We start from the raw sequence: 21,278 nt of genomic DNA, 5'->3' as shown, positions 1-21,278 counted from the left end.
AAGCATTATAATCTACCTCTGTATTCCAGATCCCGAGCAGGGTTTGCCACTGCTGTACTGCAAGGGATCCTAACCACACCATAATCTATTCTTCCTCCTCCCTAGTTGGCTATGGTATTCTACCCAGTTGTTATGACTGCAGATGCATCCATGAAGGACATAGTACAGTTTTGTACCTACCATAAATGTAGATGTCCGAACTGGATAGCATCTGCAGTCAGGATTACCCTCCCTCCTTCCCCTCTGTGGTACTCCTAGGGTATTTACCCTCCTAATAGCTAGCTGGTGGGGGGAGTCTCTTATGGTGTATTTGTTTGTATATATGTACATACATGCTTATTTTTTGTGTTTGCCTTCTATCTTTTGGAAACATTGGCATTTACCCAAAATTTAGCCTTCCATGAGGGCAACTGGCATCTGGGGCAAGAAACACTGAGGAAAATGGCGTCGGCTGATGCCTTTATACCCGAAGACCAGCAGAGATGACGTCGGGTGAAGTGCGACATCAGCCGAAGCCGGACCCGGACTTTGGAATCCGGCCGACCGAAGGGCTGCCTGACGACAGGACAACCCAGTTGTTATGACTGCAGATGCTATCCAGTTCGGACAACTACATTTATGGTAGGTACAAAACTGTACTTTTCAAAGCAGGCGACTGCGCCCAGGGTATTCACAAAGTGCCTAGCTCCAGTCATTGCATTCTGCAGGCAAAGAAATATTCAAATATATCCATACCAGGACAATTGTCTAATTCAGGCAGAAAGCCAGGACATTCTTTTGAATCATTTAGCCTTTGTTCAAAGGGTACTGACTTGTCTGGGGTACACCATAAACAAAAATAAATCACACCTGTCACCCTGTCAACAAATTATATTCCTGGGAGTAAGCTTGAATACAACTTCCCAGATGGCTTTCCTCACGCCAGAGAAACTGACTCATTTGACAACCTACTTCAAACAAGTGGCCACTAAAACCCAGTTATCTGCAAGGCAAATACTGCAGGCCTCGGGGTTCATGGCCTCCTGCATTTTTCTAATTCCATATGCAAGGCTGCATATGAGGAAACTACAATGGTATCTAAAAAGCCTATGGTGTTAACATTCACAGGATCTAGAAGCTGTAATTCCTATCATACCTTGTCTACGCCTAGAGTTTTTTTTTGGTGGGCAGAGGCCTGCCACCAAAACAAGGGACAACCATTCACACTACCCCCTGCCGCCCAAACCTTAACAACAGATGCATCAGACTATGCATGGGGGGCTCACCTGGCAGGGAAGTGCATTCAGAGCAAATGGATCCCAAGTCAAATGCACCTACACATAAATCAAAAGGAAATGTTAGCTGTACAGAATACTCTGACAGCCTTCAAGGACCACATTCTTCCAGGACAACTGATGGTAAAGACGGACAACACCACGGTCATGTGGTACATAAACAAGCAGGGGGTACACACTCTTACCCACTCTGCAGACTAGCCATGGCATTATGGAACACAGCCTTGATCTACCAAGTGAATCTACAAGCTCAGTTCCTGCCAGGAAAACTAAATACACTGGCAGATGGACCCACATGAGTGGAAACTGGAACCAATGATTTTCAACATGTTGACAAGCAAATGGAGGAGCCCAGATATAGACCTCTTTGCCTCCCCCCAGAACCATCAATTGGACAAATTTTGCACAAGGATTCCCCACAAACTAGCTTGGAAAGTGGATGCTCTAGCCTTCAGCTGGAAAAACCTATCAGTTTATGCCTTTCCCCCTTTGCCTCTGCTCTCCAAGGTACTACTAAAGATCAAACAGGACAAGCCAAGGACGATTTTAATTGCACCAGACTGGCCACGCCAACACTGGTACCCCCTCCTGCGCAGTGTGTCACGCTTGGCCCCATGGCACCTGCCTCAGACTCCTTCCCTGTTGTCTCAGCGGGGGAACCAGATTCTGCACCCTCAGCTGCAAACCCTGAACCTAGCAGCCTGGCTTATTATCTAATCCCCCCCCCCCCTCAGTAAATCAGTAAGTCAGTGATGGATATAATTTTAGATGCTAGGAGGCGTAGTACTAGAAAATCTTATGCTGCAAAATGGAAAAGATTTCGTACCTGGAATCAATCTCAAGGGATGAGCGCAGCAGTGCCCAATTTACTTCAGATTCTACAATATTTGACTGAGATGCTTCATAAGGGCTTTTTTTTTTCCTCCATCAAAATTAATGCCTCAGCCATTTCAGCTTATTATAGCACAGAACCTCACCTCTTCTCTCACCCACTGCTCAAGCAGTTACTCAGAGGGGCCAAAAATTTAAGGCTACCGAGGAGAGCTCCAACTCCAGCCTGGGACCTTAACTTTGTCTTGGAGAAACTCACTCTTCCTGTTTTCTAGCCAGCTGCTACTGCAGATTTAAAATTCCTTTCCTGGAAAACAGCTTTCCTTTTAGCATTCACTTCTGCAAGAAGGTTATCTGAGTTACAGGCCTTTATGGCAGTGGAGCCTTTCATCATCTTTCATGCGGACAGGGTATCCCTCAGAACCAATCCCTCCTTCATGCCCAAGGTGGTATCCACTGTGGCTCTTAATCAGTCCATTCATTTGCCTACCTTCTTTCCTAACCCACAGAGCAAAGGGGAATGGATACTGCACTCATTAGATGTGCACAGACAGCTTAGATTCTACTTGGACAGGACTAAACCTCAAAGGAAATCCGAACAACTGCTGGTGGCATTTGCTGCAGGGACAGAGGGCAAAGCTATTTTTAAGCAAACCATTTCAAAATGGATAGGCCACTGCATTCATTTCTGCTATAAGCACCATGGAAAACCTACCCCACAGGACATCAGACCCCATTCAACCAGGGCTGCATCTACCTCTACAGCCTTTTTCAGGGGCGTCCCTACAAGGGACATCCTTGAAGCTGCTACCTGGATTTCTGTACATACTTTCACCAAGCATTACCATTTGCCAGTTTTCTCTAAATCCAGAGCTGGTTTTGCCACTGCAGTCTTGAAGGGCCTTATAGCTGGTCCTAATTCTATTTAAATTCCTCCTCCCAACCTTAGCTTTGGGAATTTACCCAAATGTAATGACTGCAATAGTGAAACACGAAGAACATAGTACAGTTGTGTATACTTACCATAAATGTAGATGTTCGTGTGTATTCACTGTTGCAGTCCTGGTTACCCTCCCTCCAGCCCCCTTTCTTCTTTTGGCTATACCTCTACTCTCATTTACTATGCTCAAAAAGCTTTTTGGTGTATTTGCTTTTTTGTTGGAGGTATATCCTTGTATTATAGATTTAATTGCTTCCCATTACGGGGGACACCTGACATCTGGGGTAAGAAAAACTGATGTAATGGCGTCGGCTGCATGTTTTATACCCCTGATGACCTGACGCCATGGAAGAAGGGACAGCAACCGACACAGGACCCAAGACTTTGTTAATCAGGCAACTGAGGGCTACTGCAAGCAGATAACCCAAATGTAATAACTGCAATAGTGAATACACTCAAACATCTACATTTATGGTAGGTGTACACAATTGTACCTTTGGTCCTGTTGCTAACCAGATTCTTAAACAACTGGATGATAAGAGGTAAATTGATGCATGGGATATCCGTAATGTTCCATATGCTTAGGTTCTCCCCTAAAAAGGCGTCCAAACTCAAGGACCAAACAAACATCCCAGCCTTACAAGAGTCTGGTTTCCAAGACAAAATGGCAGGAGGATAATGCTTCCAAACACAATAAAAGGGTTCCCTTTCCGAGGCGATGTGATAAAATGAAGTGCTTAGGAGCAGGGATTAAAAAGAATTCTGGTGTGGCAGCTAAGGATATATGGGAGGAGAATGAGCAAAAGAAAATACAAAAACTGAGAAATTGGAAGCTCTGTTATATGGATATGGATAGCAAGATACAAGCAGTTAAAATATTTTTAATCCCTTCAGTTGTATATACAGGTCAGGCATATTTTTATCAGCCAGAGGAGACGGCATGGATAGGAATTATTAAAGAGCCAAAGAATTTTATCTGGGGAGGCAAGATGGCAAGAGTGAAGTGGGATAAGCTGATTCTTTCAATAGAACAAGGTGGTTTGGGATTACCCAATTTGAAGGGATATTTCAGAGCTACACAGTTAAGGCTCCTATACATAGCACAAGCAGAAGTCTGTAATTCAAAGTGGAAAGGAATGAGGATGAAATGGGGGGGGGGGCTCAAGAAACGAGGAGAGATTGGAATTTTGGATGCACATCCTTAAGGTGAATAACAATAACCGTACAGAATATTGTATTCATAAAGTAGCAGAAAGTGTTCTAAGAACTAAGCCAACAAGGGAGTGGAGAAAGGAATTTCTGACAATAGTGACAACTGCAGTTAGGGATGCAGACAATAGATAAAAGGGGGCTAGAATTTATTAGAGAAAACTGGCAAAAAACACGGTATTGGGACCAAATAATTAGAGAAGGAAACTTAATAGAATGGGAAGAGGCCAAGAATTTATTTGGACTGCAGGCTAGAGATTGCCTTCCCTATCAATGATTGATATCAGAGTATAGGCAAAGAGAAAGAAATAGGGGGATCCTAAGCAAAATACATCACTGGTGGAGGTTTTAGTAGAATCTAGAACAGAAGCTGCAGTTAAAAAAGGAATAATTAGTAGAGCATACAAAATCTGAAACTATAAGAAATGACCAGCGGAGGTTAGACAGGATTGGGAAGAGAGAGTAGATAAGCAGTACACAAAGAAATAACAGGGGATATATGTATGTCTCCCAAATTTGCAACAAAGTCTAGAAGATTTAGTATCTTTGTTTGGAAGTGTTTACATCGGTATTTTTATACCCCAAGTAGATGCCAATTAATTTTTCCTCAGGTGGACAGCAAATGTTGGAGGCGTGATGGGGAAGAGGGAGCATATTGGGGACATATTTTCTAGATCTTTAAAGAATGTCCTTCTATTCATATGCTACTGTATTCATTACATCAGGGAGTTTGCTCTGGTGAACGCTTGAACGTCCGACCGTTATACAAAAGTTAAATGCTACTGCTAGGGTGCTCACGATGTCCTGCACCTCTTCTCTGACGTTGGTTGTCAATGCAGACTACTCTGTCAGAGATACTAGTTGAGCAAATTGGCGAAACTAAAGAAATGATTTTTTGAGCTATGCCTATTCAGCCTTGCTGTGTCTAATTATGGTGGCTGCCAAAAAAGCAGTTAATAGAAAATGGAAATCAAAGTCTAAACCAGCTGTACTAGAAGTAATGAATATAGTAAACGGAGGTAAAACAACTGGAATCGGGATCTTTAGAAAAGAGTAGGAGCAAATTCCATAGAAAAAATGGGAATTATGGAATGATGCATGCAGAGGGGGACTGAGGTTTAAAAGAAGGCAGGATTTGAATGAGCTATGTAATGTTTGACTAACAGTGACTGGATAGAGGTGATATATAATGTTTGCAACTGAAATTATGTCAGTATGGTTTGTGATGTATAATGTTTGCAACTAAAATGATGTGAATATGGTTTGTTTTCATTTATATGAATGTATGGTTGCCTGTGTCATACCTGATAACTTAACAAAGATGTTTCCTGTTTAAAAAAAAGGGGGGGATCCCTTTCCCAAAAAAGATTATTCTGCTGCTAAAGAATGACTATGCCAAAACTCAGGGCATCCTGTCCCTCCTCCTTTTTCCCCTTTCCCAAGGTGTAGCTCAACCCAGCTTGGCCACAAATAGTCCCAGACAAATGGGTGCTGGGAGTAATTCAGTGAGAATAGTTTTGGAAGTGGAGAGGAAATCCTTCTGTCTTCAGGAAAATCCACCCCACACCCGCCAGACCGGACACATGTGTTCGCCCCAGTACTACTTCACACATTGCAAGCAGGATTTATAGAACCAGTTACTGCACCACAAAAATGAAAAGGATTGTACACCAGAATCCTTTTAGTATCTGAAAAGGAGCTGTCATGGAGACCAGTGTTAGATTTGTTGTACCTAAACACCGATCTGAAAGTACCCACATTCAAAATGTTCACCTTGATGATGGTCATATCCTGTCTTCTGAACCACTGTCTTGTGTCGACATGATGCCAGTTGCTCGCTACCTCAAGTTGAACCTACAAATATCCCGTCTCACACCTTCATAAAAAATTGTCTCCTTGGGGTGTATGATGGACACAGAAAAAAATATGGCCTTTTTACCAGGAGAACAAAGCCTTGACTGTTTTAAGCATTTTCAGGAATTTCTCTCTTCAAGCTGCCTTTGCAAGAAAGTTTCTCAAAGTTCTATGCATTATGACACCATGGGACAGACTCCACATGAAAAATATTCAGTGGTACTTAAAAAGAAAAGTTCGAGCCAGCACCAGTTTCCCTTAGGGTTCCAGGTACCATTGCTGGATTTTGTGAAATGAGAGTTACAGTGGTGGAGAGAAGAGATGTCTCTCAATCCAGACCTACCCTTTTCCCTCCAGACACCAGTTCAGTCAGTCCAGACAGACTCGTCAGATTTTCCACAGGGAACAGTGTCCATAGGAGTTCAAGTGCAAGGTGAATGTGGTCCTTCAAACACTACAAAGCAGTAAATGTCAAAGAAATGTTAACAGTGATTCAGTACTTAATTGCTCTTCACCATTTATGGTCTCCAGATCCCCTTTTATTGGTCACAGACAACACCACAGTCATGTGGTCCCTAGACTGTATGAAGAGAGACATCATAAAGCTCTCGGAATATGTGTCTCAGGCTGGTATGAGCCTAGCATTGAGCAGCATTTTACCTTCTCCAAGGATGATGCCACAATACGAACAAAAGATGATTGACTTTAATAATTGGCTTAGTTTCTGGTGTCATTCTAAGGGGGTGCAGTATTTGTCAGCATGGAAGGAGATGGTCAGCAGACCACACTGCTTTGCCAGGGATGGTGTGCACCTCTTCCCTCTAGGCTTTCGAATATTAGCTAAAACATGGTCTCCCCCATTGTCTTTTTAGGCAATGCCAAACTGAAAGTACGTCCAACATAGCAAATCAAAACTAAGAAAATCTAAAGGTATTGCTACTCAGTGCTAGAATTCTAAACAAAAAACTCCGCACCCTAGAAACTCTCTTTACTCTAGAGAATGCTGATGTCTGTGCTGTCACTGAGACATGGTTTAAAGCCGCGGAGAGCACACCAACAGTGCAAGGTTATAATGCCTTCCACACATTTAGACCAGCTACTTCACAGGCAGGAACTAAAGGTGGAGGTGTCTCTATTTACATCAAAAATAAATATATTTCAAGGCTTGTCAAACAGGACAATGCACTTGAGCTGCTCCATGTTCAGATCACCATAAGTAAAATCCAATACCACTTCTTTGCAAGCTGTAGGTCCCCCTCTATGACCCAGGAAATCCATACAATGTACTTAAACTTATTAGAAACACTAACCATTCAACCCAATACCATATTCATGGGTGACTTTAATTAGCCCACTATTAACTGGGAGTCCTATATGACACCAAACATACTTGCACAGAGGTTCCTGAAATTTGTAAACACTATCTCCCAGGACCAGATAGTCAGTACACCAACCAGGGTTGCAACCATACTGGATCTGCTCCTCATTAATATGAGAGACTGTCGCATACCCCCTACTCTAATGCCTTCCCTGGTAAGGTCAGACTACAAAATGGTCTCCTTTGAAGTAAAAATAAAACCTGCCCCCCCAGCTAAACCTGGAGTATTCAGGAACTATTCTAAGGCTAACCTCCTGCTGTTAAGTGAGAACCTGGCAAAATTTCAAGCCCCCATAAACCCTGAGAACACGTCTGCTTATGCAAAACTGTTCACAGAAACCCTGTACAAGCATGTTATTAGCTGCATAGAGGCAGCTGCACCCACCAGGAAGAAGTACAGAACTAACTCAAAAAAACAAGCCACCTTGTTGGAATAACAAAATCAATCGGATGTATAACAGGACGAAGAAAATCATGGCAAAAATTAGGAGGCGCAGCACCCAAATGTCAGGAAAATCCTACTAGGACAGCTGAACTTTATTTGGGGTTAATCAGAGTCTCTTTAATTGATGGCAGGTGTGTACCCAAGAAGACCAAATGCTGTAATTAAATCAAAAGGTGCTTCAAAAAAGTATTAGTTTAACGGTGTGCACACCTATGCAACCAGCTTTTGTACATTTTTTTATATTTTTTCCCCTAACAGATTTGTTTGTTTTCAATTGAATTGTACAGGTTATAGATCACATTAAAGGTGGGAAAAGTTTTGAAATTATTTATTGTGGTCTCATTTTTTTATATCACAAAAACCTGGCATTTTAACAGGGGTGTGTACACTTTTTATATCCACTGTAAATGACAAAAAATGCATATTATACCATGACCCCCCATTAATATTCCAACCGTGGGTAAATCCAGCATTACCCACACCCAGGCGTGGGTTATTGCTATAATAGTATCCTTTGGGAAGTCATCCATCCCTGTTAACTGTCATATTGACAGCACACCCCTTAGAGATGACCTAGCAGTCAGGGACTTAAAGACACACATAGATAGTAATCTAGCCTTTGATCATCATGTGTCCACAGTGGTGAGGAAATCATTCTATGTTGCACAACTTATGAACAAAGATATGTCATCTAAGTCCAAGGAAGTCATTGTTCCACTGTATTCGGCATTCATCAGACCTGTCATTGAGTACAGTGCCACCTTTGGTATGTAGTACCTAACCAGACATATCCAACAATTGGAACATCCACAGAAGTTCCTTACTAAAATAATACAGGGCATAAGTAATATGTCCTATGTAGACCACCTCAAGGCCCTATCCCTGTATTCTGTCTCCTGCAGGCTTTTGAGGGGAGATCTATGCCTGGCATGCAGGGCATTGTCAGACCCCACTCTGATGGATTTCTTGCATATCCACAAACAAACAAACAGTACCAGAATTACCTGTTCTAAAGAATTAATCCTTGCCTGTGATATAAATAGGACCTGCACCCAGACTTAGGGCAATTACTATTGATAGTGTTGATGATTCTATCTTGATACCTTTTAGGCACTTGTTCCACGAGGAAAGAAAACTTGCAAGTAGCAACTCTTAAGTTTGCAAGTGAAAAAGGTTGTTTAGTTGGTGCTTAACCAGTATCAGAGCAAAGTATGGTATATAACCCCCATGGCTTAACTCCTCCTTGTCTCTCTTTATGGCTAAATAGTTTGTGAAAGGAATGTTGCACTTCAAACCCCCTCAAAAACAATTTCCTCCTACTTGGGATCTCAATTTTTTCTTGAAAAATTGACCTTATCATATTTTGAACCTGCTTTCAGGCTAATTTGAAATTCATCACTTGGAAAAACGTTTTGCTTGTTGCTTGCTCATCTGCAAGGAAGTCTATGAGCTGTAAGCCATCATGGTGGGCTAACCATATCTGATTTTCCACAAGGGCAGGGTTGATTTACACACTAATCCTTCATGCCAAAAGTTGAATTTACCCTGAATCAAGCTGTCAGTCACCCATTTTTCTTTCCAGAATTTAAAAACAAGGGAGAGAAGATTCTGCATACCTTGGATGTGAAAGGTCGCTCAGGTACTACCTTGACAAAACGTAGAGCTTCAGAAAAGCTGAACACTAGGAAGGAGTGGACTCTAGAGAGAGAAACATGGTCCTCTGTTCATACCTTTGCAAAGCACTAAAAACAAGATTTTTTTTCTCAAGTTCCAGAGCAGTCTTTATGTGGATCATTCTCTAGGGGCTCCTCATAGATAGGTAAGCTTTGGTAATTTACCCACATGCCACTGAGGCAGTGTGAATGATGAACGTAGTACAGTTGTATAAGTCCTACTTACCTGTAGGAGTAGATGTTCAAATCCACCATCCCGTTTATTTTATATATAGTGCAGTTTTATCCAGCCTTATTGTGTTGGTGTTTTGTGAATTTGTTGGTTCCAGGCAATTCATGCCTCTGGTCCTTCTTGGTTCTTCCTGCTTAGCAGTAAATGCCTGAATAATTGACTTTCTGTGGCAGGGTCAGGCTTCCTCTGTTGGAAAGGACTTAGGCAATCCCCTATCAGAGGGAGTCAGAGGAGGGGATTCTGAGCTCTGGAAAGCTGCCAGTCAGGGTTTGTGCAGACACATAACCAATATGCCACGGATGCAATGTGAAATTCGAACAGCTACTGTTACAGGTAAAGTAGGACTCGCACAACTGTATGTTATCTGAGTAATATTCAAGGCCAAAGCTTTCAGCTCTGTGAAGCTTGAAAAGCCTTAATCATTTTTTTTTTGTCGTACTTGATACTGAGCACTGCCTAGTTGACTGACAGCCCCAAAGATGTGTGCTCATTGATAATACCAAACACATTGCTGAAAAACCTAGGTTATTCAACAGTCTTTCTTTTGACCATCTTTGACTTGAAACTTAGTTTGCTTGTCACTGTAATTCTAGTTATTTGAAGGAATCCATTCCACCAACTTTAGCCTAACAGTATGGTATGCTGGGTAACTACATAGGTGGAGTCTGGCATGTACACAGTCAGTTCTTTTAGAGGCATATGTTTTATAAGAAGTCTTTCAGTTTCTCCAAGCACCAAGTAGTATACATTTCACTGTTTATATTGTGGAGGGTGATGCAGTAGGTAATGTGTGGGATTTATTTATCTAGTTGGCTGCCATATGTCATTAATACAGACATTGTTTAGACTGCCTCCTCTCAAATTTCTCATATGATGGCTGGTCATAACTGGGTGGTCTTCCCACTCCTGTTCCAGCTTTTTGAGATAATTGTGTTCATCTGCATTTTACCGTTGTTGCACTGAAAGTATCTTATTTTTGTGTAACTAAGATAATATGTTTACTTCAGCAAATAAATCAGTATCTCTGCATTTGTCACCTTAATGGAAGAAGTCCCTTGCCTGATGATTTACTTTGCCTTGGCTCACAAAATCCCTACACTCCAGATCACCGTGGAGTAGTAGCATTTCCTTGTGCAAGCCACAGAACATACTCAAACTCTCCAGCATGGTGTGTAACCTCTTCTTCTTTCGGCTGTTCCTATTAGGGGTCGCCACAGCGGATCATCTGTTTCCATTTCTTCCTGTCCTCTGCATCTTGCTGTATCACACCAACCACCTGCATGTCCTTTCTCACCACATCATCATCTACTTTGGCCAACAGTAGCCCAGTTGGCTAACAGTACGGGTGGCGGTAGTGGTTAACCCAGGCCTTGACCAGTCCGGTATGGAAATCTGTATTGCTGTCCGCATATGTCATTTGGCAAAAATTATACACCGGATACCCTTCCTGACATAACCCTCCCCATTTATCTGGGCTTGGGACCGTCACAAAGACATGCACTGACTTGTGCATCCCCAGTGGCTGGGTTCCAGCATGTTGATCACTGACATGCACATTGTCCTCTGAATCAATGTATAGCACTCATATCAGGGGTAGTCCTGGAGTCCTGGTAATGCTGCACTCTCTTTATCTCTCCCCTGCGGGGGGTATGCCTGCTTCATCGTCTTTGCATATATCAGATGCTTTGTGGCCTAAGGACCCAGGAGCCCCTGTGGGACTTTCTGGTACAAGACGTCTGTCATGCTTTTTTAAGATGGTATGTTCAGGTGGTACCTCTACAGGGACCTCTGCAGTGGGGATGTAGGTGATCTCTCCCTCTGTAGTGTTGCAATTGGTGGCACTGCATCAGCATACCATGCAACTTTCACTTTACCTGATTGTCTGCCACAGGTGCCCTGGTGATGTCAGCTATATGTTGTCTTGTTGTTCTGGACCCTCCACCAGTTGGACTTTTGAAAGTTTGAAAACACTTGACACCATTGTCAACCCACACACGTATGCCTCCATAACCCCTGTGCATCTCATTGGTTAAAATGGAAGCAACGAATACAGTATGTTGGAAGATGTACTTTGCTGTGTAGGGTGTTGTACTTGCAAACTAGAGGTATTGGGTAGTCTTTGGTCATTCCCTCTCTTCACTCATGCAGTGGTATGTGCTTAAGTCTGTAGCTGATATACCTATAATGATGCTTCCCCTGCTGACACTAGTGATTGGTGCAAGGCCTTTTGCCACATCAGCACAAGGTATGACTGGCTGATTCCCTTGGCTAGCAACCAACACCAAAATAAGGTATGACTAGCTAATTCCCTTGACTAGCAACCAACACCAAAAATTCCCTGACCTCTGTCAGCCATTTCTGTATTGGTCACCCACCCCATGTGGTATATCTGTCTGCAGTGCCCTGAACTCTTTTAGCCATGTCTGTGTTGGTCATCCACCCCTTTGGTAGATCTGTCTGCAGTGATGTCCCATACCTTTTTATTCATATGGAGTATCTTAGATCTTAGGTATTAATATTAGAAGTATAAGTAGTAAAGTTCAAGAACTACATGCCAGCCTAGCACTATACTCCCCTGATATAGCCCTACTTACCGAAACATGGCTTAAATCTAGGATTTCCATTAATGAGATACTCACTTCAGGGTACAATATCCTATGTCTTGACAGGTCAGGCAAGAAGGGTGGCGGAGTTGCCTTTCTATAGAAAAACCACCTAACCGTAGAAGCCTCCAAACAAGTCATTCCAACTTTTAGTAATGCAGAGGTATTACTAGCCAAGCTCTCCCTGAACTCAAACAAAAAACTCATTGGAACCTACATCCCACCCAGTGACAATACCCACACTTTAGAAAACATATTAAGTTGGTCTGAAAAATCCCTTCCCCAGGAACTATTATCTTGGGTGACTTTAATATTGATTGGACAGCCTGTAGTTCTCAAAATCCTACCAATCACATTAATTTGTATGGTTTTACCCAACTCATACAAACCCCCACCAGGATCAGTATGTCATCTAATAAACAATCCATGCTTGACTGGATCTTAACAAACAAACCACATCACACCGTCTACACTGGCTGCCTTCCAGACTGCCTGAGCGACCATCTCCCAACATGTATGATTAGACAACGAACTAACTCAAAAAACAAAAAAAAAAAAAAAACAAATAACATACCAACAAATAAGGAACACAAAACAGTTTGACCTCAAAACCTTCCTCAACTCCCTATGTCACTCCAGCTGGTTGCCACTGAAATATCTTCCCCTGGAAGATGCTATCCAACACTTTAATAATATCTTCCTTTCTATTCTAAACACTCAAGCTCCTACCTGGACCATACGCATGAAATCTAGTTACGCCCATGGCTAGGAAAAGAAACAAGGTCTGTATTAGTAGCTAGAGATAAAGCCTGGGATCAGTGGCACAAAACTAAATCCAAAGTTGCTAAACAAAACTATCATGAGCTTAGAAGTAAAGCAAAGAAACAAATTAGGCAAGACAAAATAAACTACTACACCGATATTCAGATAATGCATCAAAAGAACCAACATAAATTCTAGTCAGCAATTAACAATCTACTCCAACCAGGTAAAGCTAGTACTTTCCAACCTGCTACCCCAAATAATAATGGAAGTACTGCTACCCAATTCAGTCAATACTTTACAGAAACCATATTAGCCCTATCTAGAAAACCGCTCCCCTCCCCAAACCTGGACATACTAAGTCCAAGTAAAGATGAGTACACCTTCTCCCTTCAACCAGTGTCAATTGCAACAATAAAAAAAAACTGCTTAACAAACTAAAGCCCACAGGCCTAGCCACAATCAGTCTACCAGCACAATATCTAAAACTAGCAGCCGAGGCAATTGCCTACCCAGTTTCAGTACTTATAAACTGATCCATATTAGAACACCAAGTACCAATCATTTGGAAGACTTCCTGCGTAATTCCACTTCACAAAGGAGGCAACTGTACTGAGCTAGCTAACTACCATCATACTGCTATCTTAACTCCTCTGTCTAAAATGCTAGAGAGAATTGTTCACACTCAACTCATGCATTACCTGCAGACACATAATCTATTATCCCATACATAACATGGTTTCCGCCCACATCGCAGTATTACTACTGCCCTATTATCTTTCAGCAACGCAATTAATCAACATAGAAACAATCACAAATATGTATCCACTACTTTCTTAGACCTATCAAAAGTCTTCAGTATGGTTTCACACAACAAACTCCTCGCCACCATCTCAGCACTAAACTTTTCCCATTCTACTCTTGCTTGGTTTCAAGACTATCTGACTGGACGCCAACAAACAGTACGTTGGCAAGGTGACCTATCATCCCTCCTACCTGTGACTATAGGTGTTCCCCAAGGCTCCATACTAGGTCCCCCTTCTGTTCTCACTATTCACTAACAACCTCCATACCTCAGTCCCACAAGCATCCCTTATTCAGTACGCTGATGACTCCACTGTGATTTGTGCTGCCCCTACTATACAAGAGCTTCAGTCACTGACACAAAACTTTCTAGCAGTCGAAACATGGCTAACAAATTCCTATTTGATCCTGAACCCCAACAAAACAAAGCATATGCTATTCCACCTTACTAACTTTACTACCCCACCCTCTTTCAACACTGAATCTGCTAATAAAACCATCATCACTCCCACTGCTCATACTAAGCTACTAGGGGTTGAAATAGACAATAACATGAGATTTGACCATACAAAAAGTGCATAAAAAACTAGGTGCACTGTATAGGAATAAACTATATTTCACAAACAACACAAAAGCCACAATAGCTCAAACACATTTGATCTCAACCTTGATGTACGCATCACCTATACTCGCCAACCTTAGAAAAACTGACCTTGCAAAACTTGAGATATACTATAATAAAATTACTAGATTTGCTACAAGCTCAAACTCTAGGACCCATAACTGTAAAGCCCTTAAGCAGCTGAACTGGCTCGAGCGTCACCAACTCCTTTATTACCAACTAACCATAGCCCAAAAAATACTCTATCAGAAAGAGAAGACACCTGCCCTGCAAAACCTACTACAACCTTACTCTAGTTCCAGATCCTTAAGATCCAACAACAAATGCCTGATAACAATTACCACTGCTAACAATCAGGCTGGAGAATCCCTCTTTTCCAGCTCTATAGCTAAAATCTGGAATGCATTACCTCCCAACATTACAAATGGATAGCACACTGCATCCATTTCTGCTACAAGCACCATGGGAAACCAACCCCTCAGGGGGTCAGAACACACTCCACTAGGACAACTTCTACCTCTACAGCATTCCTCAGGGGAGTCCCTACCAGAGACATCCTGGAATCTGCTACTTGGAGTTCTGTACACACCCTCACCAAACATTGCCACCTGCCGATCTTTTCCAAATCCAGGGTGGGTTTTGCAACAGCAGTCCTGCAAGGCATACTAGCCAGTCTCATCTCTTCTTGACTGCCTCCACCCTTTTCTTCAGCTTTGGGAATCTACCCATGTGTGATGACTGCAACAGTGAAACATGAAGAACATAGTGCAGTTGTGTACACTTACCATAAATGTAGATGTTCGAGTGTATTCACTGTTGCAGTCCTGGTTTCCTTCCCTCAAGTCCCCTTGTATTTACTCTTTACTGGTGGTGTTTTCCCCACCATAACTTAGCTCCCTATTTGGGGGGCACCTGATATTTGGGGCAAGAAAAACTGATGTAATGGCGTCAGCTGCCTGTTTGTATACCCCTGACGACCTGACATAAGTCCTGGAGTGACAGCAACTGATACAGAAATACTAAGTCTCTGGTATTCGGGTCGACTGAGGGCTACCTGCAGGCAGATAACCCAAGTGTGGTGACTGCAACAGTGAATACACTCGAACATCTACATTTGTGGTAAGTGTACACAACTGTACTTTGTGTACACTTACCATAAATGTAGATGTTCGAGTGTATTCATTGCTGCAGTCCTGGTTTCCCCCTCTTCATCCTCCTTGTCTCTCTCTCTCTGTCTTTCTTCCTCTCTCCTTACAGGAAATTTTTGGTATTTACTTTCTACTGGTGGTGTTCTTCCACCATAACCTAGCTCCCTATTTGGGGGCTCCTGACAGTTGGGGCAAGAAAAACTGATGTAATAGAATCAGCTGCCTGATTTTATACCACTGACAACCTGATGTCAGTCCTGGAGCGACAGCAACCGACGCAAAAATACTAAGCCTCTGGTATTTGGGCCAACTGAGGGCTACCTCTGGCAGGATAACCCAAATGCGATGACTGCAACAGTGAATACATTTATGGTAAGTGTACACAACTGTACTTTTTAAATATAGTTTATTTTTTTCTGTAGAAGAAAAACAAGATTGAATCTTGGTCCTTATTGATAATTTTTGTCTTGGACATCTTTCAGTAGCCACATTTCTATGTCAGCAAAAGTACATTTGGAAGCTGCAATTTTACCGAAATAATGCCTGGTTCTTCTAACAGATTTCTTCTTCTTCTTTCAGCTTATTTTTGTGTTTCAGTGTTAATTATGACATAGTGGACTCTGCACCTGTTGCATGTAGTTCATTGCCTGGTTTGTGTATCACTTTTAGGTCATACTTATGTAGATTAAGAAACTTTATCAGCAGTGATGGAAGTGCCTTCTACAAGTACTTTTTTGAATATGTTTTGCAAGGCTTTGTTGTCTGTTTCCACTTGAACATCTTTACCATAGATATATTCATGGAATTTTTCGCAGCCATACCCTATAGCTAGCAGCTCCTTTTTCTAAATGAATATTATCTCTTTTGGGAATTTGTATGACCCCATAGGATCACAGCTCCTTTATCATTATAACTGGCCTCTCCTTGCAGCAAAATTGGCTTAGTGACATCATGCTGCTATAATGATGGTGCATCTGTAATTAGTTTTTTGAATATTGCCTAAGTCCTCGCTTGTTCATAGTTCCATACCCAGGCTACCTTTTGCTTTCACTGCTTTCTTAGCCAGATAATTATCTCAGGCACATTTGTTCATCTCAAGCTCTCCAAATGATGCTGCTAGTGTGTCAGGTCTTTATAAAGTTTGTAGATCTCTCTGAATCTAGGTTATGAAGTATGTGATGGAGATCCTGCCCCATCTTCCAAGGTGTACATTTTTAATTTTTATTTATTTCTGTTGCAGCTGGTTTTGTGGGATGTGTATGTTATGGTAGTGTTGTTTCTGTCTTAAGTCTTCGTCGACTTGATCTGTGCATACTTTAATTGGGTTATCTTGCATTTGCATGCAGAACTGTTTCATAGGTTGCCAGTCCCCTTTTCTATTTGACACCTATGATGTACTGGATTAGAACAGACCCAGATAGCTGCCACTACTGCTGGTACAGGCTTAATGTGGCTTGAGATGAGTGAGTGGCCCTACTCCCTCCATGTGTTTTAAGATTGACCTTTCAATGAGGCATGGCTACTGAGAGCAGCACTGCAGTAGGCCCAGGGGTCAGGGACATCCCCAAGCTGACCACAGGTGAACCTGGCTTCATATATCTTGTCATTTCATCCATGCCGCCTGCCAGCTCCATCAGGCAGAAGAGCTGATAGTCAAACGTCTCTTGCTTAGGTCAAAATTAGGTCTTTTTCTGCCAATGCCAAGGAAGCTGTCAGCCCAATGTAATTCTGAATCTACAGATGCTGTGGCCAGGCTGTGGCCAGGGCTGCAAGTTCATTTGTGTGCAGGATGGCATCTCTGAGACTGTCTTCCCTAAATGAAGAACTCATAAACAGCGTTCAGGACTCCTCGGGGATCACGTCAGTTGCCCTGCTAGACAGTGGTCCAGGAAAGTAAATTTTGTGGGAAGAAATAGCCAGGGAATTGTTATGGCTAGACTTGTATAGGCCCTAGGGCCGATAGCCTAGTTCTAACCTATGAACCTAGTTCATGGGAGGAGGACTTTTGGCCAGGCATCTTATGATTCTTTAGTTGATCTTAGGAGAAAGCATACCTTTGCCACTGTGCTCCTCCTACTCCTCCTCCTCCTTCCGTTCCTGTTCTAGACTCAAACTGCACCAAAGGAGGAAGAGTTTTTGTTTACGTCATCTGAAGAAAGCTTTTAACCATCTCATGGTCTTGATCTCTCCAATGGCAGCCAAGTCTCTGTGAAGTGTGCATGCTGTATGTTAAGTGTTCTTTTTCTGTTTTTTTTTTTGCAACAACTGATACCACTGTACTCTGGAATAATGTTACTGCCATTTTTATTGAATTCAATGCTGGATTTACCCACGGTTAGCTTTGTTTGGCCACTCGGGCTTCGCCCTCATGACCAAACCACACCAACCGTGGGTAAATCCAGCATTACCCACATCCAGGCGTGGGTTATTGCTATAATAACCAACTCTTCGATGTCCATATCTCACAAACCATAAAAAAGGTCCACAAAAAAATGGGAACCCTATATAGGCATAAACAGTTCCTCTCAGAACAGGCATGGCTCACTCTAGGCCAAACCCATCTACTCTCCACTCTAATGTATGCCGCGTCATTTCTTACCCAAATCAGAAAACTTGATCTCACCAGACTCGAATCATGTTACAATAAAATTGCCAAGTTTGCTAACAACTCCACCTTCAGAACCCATCACTGTCAATCTCTAAGGGAACTACAATGGTTAGAACTTCCCCAGCTACTCACTTACCACCAGCTAGTCATCGCCTTTAATATTGTTAGACATCCTGAAAAAAAACCAGCACTAAGCCATTTACTTTCTCCATGCAGAACTAATCGTCCTGTCTAATCTACTGAGAAATTCCTCCTCTGCATCTCTAAAGCTAACAACAACTCAGGGAAAGCTCTTTTTTCTCATGCCATAGCTAGATCCTGGAATAACCTCCCCCTTCTCTGACCTCTGCCCCCACTAACATACATTTAAAAAATGCTCTCAAATCACATCTTATGAGTACATGGCTATGTCCATGCATCACATGAATCTCACAATCTCAGCACGCTTTATACCTGCCTTCCTGCTTTCTCTACTGTATATATGCTACAGTTAGGTATCTTATTGTCAATTTGAAATTGTATAATATGTCATGTCTAATCATATGATTTTTTAGTTTTTTATCCTATCTCACTAATCCAATGTTAAAGCTTTGATGTACAAGACTATCTTTCTAAAATTTGCTCATTTGCTGATGTATTGTTTAGACTGGATTGTATGAGACTTTTTATGTCTGGACTTACCTCTGTTATCATTGTTATATTATTGTTTGTATTACCATGTTGATATTAATCTGGCATTTCTCTCCAGGCCTCCACTGTAAATGGACTTATCCCGGTAAACAAATGTAAAATAAATAAATAAGTCAGTCTCACAAAAGGATGACTCCACTGACTCTGGTGAAATACTTCAGATTGTGCTTTAGGAATGCCTTTCAGGAGAGGTTTCCAGATCTACTCAGGCACATTTGGTGATGGAAATCCATTTTTTGCATGAAGGGCAATTTTTCCTCCTAGGGGCACAAGCAGTTGGGCAGAGGTGGGGAGTGGAGTTGAAAAGTCATTGGGAATTCTTTCCATAAGGGGGTGGTTTAGCACTCCCTGCTGTAGAGGTGGAGGCACTCCATTGCTTAGATCTCTGCATACCCTGAGACTGTAGTCTGGGGGCGGGGGTCTGTTTCCCTTGGGTCTAGTTTGAGATGGCCTTCAGGAGGCTGGAAAGGACCAATGCTTCGAGGGGCAATGCCTGCTGAATCTAGGAGGCTGTACTTGGAGGAATTCTTTGACTGTCTGCACAGATTTAGCTTTTTCTTCCATCTTTTTAAGAACCTCTTCTGCTTTGGTGCCAAACAGCTTGTCTTTGTTCAAAGGAGCGTCCAATAACTTTGATTTGACATGATCTGGCAAGGTCTGTTCCTTAAGCCAAGCATGCCTTCTCAGTACAAAACCAGCGACTGCTGCCCTGCAAGATGCTTCTAGGCTGTCAAAGTATGCTTGCTGACTTGGCTTGCAGAGTGCATAAGCTCATGCAATTCTTTATTTTCTGCACAGTCTGTAAAGGTAGCTATTTTTTGTTTAATAAATTTCATAATATGTTGTTGGTATTTCAGCATTTGAAACTGACAGTTCAAAGCCCTAATAGCGAGAGTTGAAGAGGTATATACTTTCTTACCCCATCTGTTCAGAGCTCTAGAATTCCTGTCTGAAGGGGTGGGATTCTTAGCTGTGGTTGCTTTGATACCTTTAGGCCCATGGGAGATGACCTCTGGGTCAGCAGAAGGATTTTTGAAAAGGAATTTGTAAGACTCAGGTACTCTGTAGTACCTGTCTGGTTTTCTAGGAGCAGGGGATAAAGTATCAGGAGTTAAACTGGATTCCATAAAGACATCATCCACAAAATCCAGGACTGGAGGTATTGCCAAAGGCCTGTGTTGTGGCAAATCTAGAAATTCTCGAGTCTCTTTTTAGACTGAGGATAGTCTTGGCATTCCCACTGGAAATGTTCTCTTAAAGTATGCAAGGTTTCGCCAAAAGAAATCCTCTGGAGGAGATGCAGAGGGAATGGATTCCTCTGCATCTGAATCCTCATAAACAGATAAGGGTAAGTCTTCATAATCAGATACTGCAGAGTTGTCGGATTCTTGGTCTGTTGAAGCTGCTGGGGACAGGTCTCTTTTTTCTCTTAGCAGGGGAAGGCTGACTTCCTCTAATCAGCATAATAAGGTCTTCTGCCATTTTAAGTTTTTGATGTTGTGGCAAGGGAGCAGATGCAAGTGCTTTGGTTGTCGGTTTTTTTAGGCGTAGCGCGTACTCTTGGCCTTAGAAATTTGGTAGTTTTAGACAGAACTGAAAACGCGAAAGAAGTCAGCGGATTGTGTCAAGCATCGGTAGTGGGAAAAACTTCCTCAGAAGCCGGTGCCTGCTCAGCAGCTCAGGACCAATCCAAGGTAGAGACATACGCAGGTTCCATAGTCGAAGACGAGTCTCACAGCATACCGAACTCAGAATGGGTCTTGGTAGAGGCCTGCGAATCCATTAAAGCGGGCATCAAGGGCTGCGAAAGCGCCTCACTGAGTACCGGAGGACTGGCGACTAGCTTAATGGAAGCGTCGTTGGCAGCTTTGGACTTGTGCGGTCTATCTCTGTCTTTATCCTTACATTTTTTTCGGAAGATCGGTAGTCGGACGGCTTAATGAAGTCATTTCAGAATACGGAGATCGAGAACGAAAGTATTTAGCAACAAAAATGGCCCGACAATGAATAGTTTGGGCGTTGAACAAAGCACAAAACCAACAGCTAGGTACATCGTGGTCTGGGCCTAAACAGGTGATGCAGTAAGAATGGAAATCTCTGTGTGATATTTGCTTTCTACAGGCAAGACAATTGTTAACTTTTTCTGACATCGGTTAGAGCAAGAAAAAAGGGTCCCCAATGGAGTACTTAGCTTTAGAAGACTTC

At 42.3% G+C, this 21,278-nt stretch overlaps 1 protein-coding gene across 6 annotated transcripts in view; it reads left to right on the top strand.

Moving 5' to 3' along the window:
• HMBOX1 (homeobox containing 1) overlaps positions 1-21,278 on the top strand; it is a 1,854,813-nt gene that overhangs the window by 1,053,846 nt on the left and 779,689 nt on the right. The gene's annotated exons all lie outside the window — the stretch shown is intronic.

The sequence above is a fragment of the Protopterus annectens genome, chromosome 2.part1 (genome assembly GCF_019279795.1).
Source record: "Protopterus annectens isolate FY-2018-M chromosome 2.part1, PAN1.0, whole genome shotgun sequence".
NCBI classification, from domain to species: domain Eukaryota; kingdom Metazoa; phylum Chordata; order Ceratodontiformes; family Protopteridae; genus Protopterus; species Protopterus annectens.
The sequence above is the reverse complement of the archived record's forward strand: the minus strand, read 5'-3'. Positions and strand labels throughout refer to the sequence as shown.